Genomic DNA, 1,621 nt, shown 5'->3' with positions numbered 1-1,621 from the left:
AGTCTAATGAAGCATAAAGTTGGATTTCTATATACTGCAGATTGTTGCTCCACTGACTTCTGTTGTATTAAGAGGTCCAGCCGTTACAATGTGTTGATCTCTTTCTTGTTTTCTCYAGTTGTTGTGATTTGTTTTGTGTTGATGTTCAGTTATTCCAGATTGCTTAGTGAGGAGACAGACGTGCATGTTGTGCTGTGTGAGGTTTGTTCTGGGAAAGGTTTTGTATTGTGTTAGCTGTGTATTAGTATCGTTGGACATGGTAAAAATGTTATTCCAGACTTTGTTCTAAGTCCCAAGCAAGTATTATTCAGACTTTTTTTTTTTTTTTTGCTATCTTTTAGATGGGTACATAGGAGGAATCGTTTCTTATTGATGCTGTATATGTCGACAAGCTGTTGAAATGTTAATGCATTGTGGTGGTGAGGTTTGATGTCTTTTTCTTTCCATTTAATGCCAGTGAGGGGTAATTTATTTTCAGTGGAGTCAGGGTTGCTCCATACAGTTGTCTGAGGTGAGAATATATTGTTTCATATTTTATTGATCTTCCACCAAGCTGACAGAGTTGTTGTGATTGCCAGGTTCTTAAAATATGTGYGATGTCTGATTGAGTAACTGRTTAATGGTAGTTAATGGTAGTTCTTTGATTAATACGTCTTTGGGAAATTAACAGGCTGTCAGTTGCTCGCGTCATTTTTGTCCTGTGCCGTTTTTGCCTTCCATAGGCGTGTGACGCAAGAGCCTCTTTTGGAGGAACATCTGTGTGCCAATTAMATAGCTCTTCGTAAAGTGTGATCCAGATGTTTATTCCAATGCATAAAACAACCATTGAGTGAGCAGTGTTTAACGTTGACAGAGTGATGAATCCCCGAAGGGCTTGGTGGAGACTCCAGCGATGAACTGAGCTAAAACGAGTAGTTTAAATGATAACAAGCTGGGATTTTGAAGGGTAACTCTACCAAATTCACTGGTTGTATGGTGGATTTCATATATTTGCAGTAGCCAACTTTTCTATGTATGAAAAGGAGCCATCTGCCTCAAAAACTTTTGTTACGTTGAAGATGTTCCGCATGCCAACCATCAAAGTGTTTAAAGAAGAAGAAGAAGAAGGAGAAAAAAAGTAAAATCACATTTAAATTGCTTTTTTGGCCTTCTAGTTGCCTTTGTAATTTCTGATGATTCYCTTGTCACATCAGGTGACCCAAGTTTTTACTACTGGGGAAACKGTATGGGATTTTGACACACATTTTGAAGACATTAGATTTTAGTGAACTCCTGCACATGAAATTATATCCTACTGGTTTTTAATAAAACTAAAAAGTTGTTTAAAAAGAAATCCATTYCTTTTTATTTACTTTTTGATTAGATATTAATAATTTATAATCTGCTAATGTTTTGCTGAACTTATTAAATGAGAAACTGCCAAAGTAAACAAACTGAAGAAGTRAGATTTGAATAAAACTATATTAATTTCATTTCAAGTGAATAGCATTGATATTTAAAGCATCAGTGAATGAGATCTACATATCTGAATTTTTTCCCTGTTTGGCTCTTATCTGTACTCGGCAGGTCAAGCACTGAGAAATCGGAATTTTTTTTCTCCACTTCATTAAATGCATGAAAA

The sequence above is a fragment of the Poecilia reticulata genome, linkage group LG14 (genome assembly GCF_000633615.1).
Source record: "Poecilia reticulata strain Guanapo linkage group LG14, Guppy_female_1.0+MT, whole genome shotgun sequence".
In the NCBI taxonomy this organism is placed as follows: domain Eukaryota; kingdom Metazoa; phylum Chordata; class Actinopteri; order Cyprinodontiformes; family Poeciliidae; genus Poecilia; species Poecilia reticulata.
The sequence above is the reverse complement of the archived record's forward strand: the minus strand, read 5'-3'. Positions refer to the sequence as shown.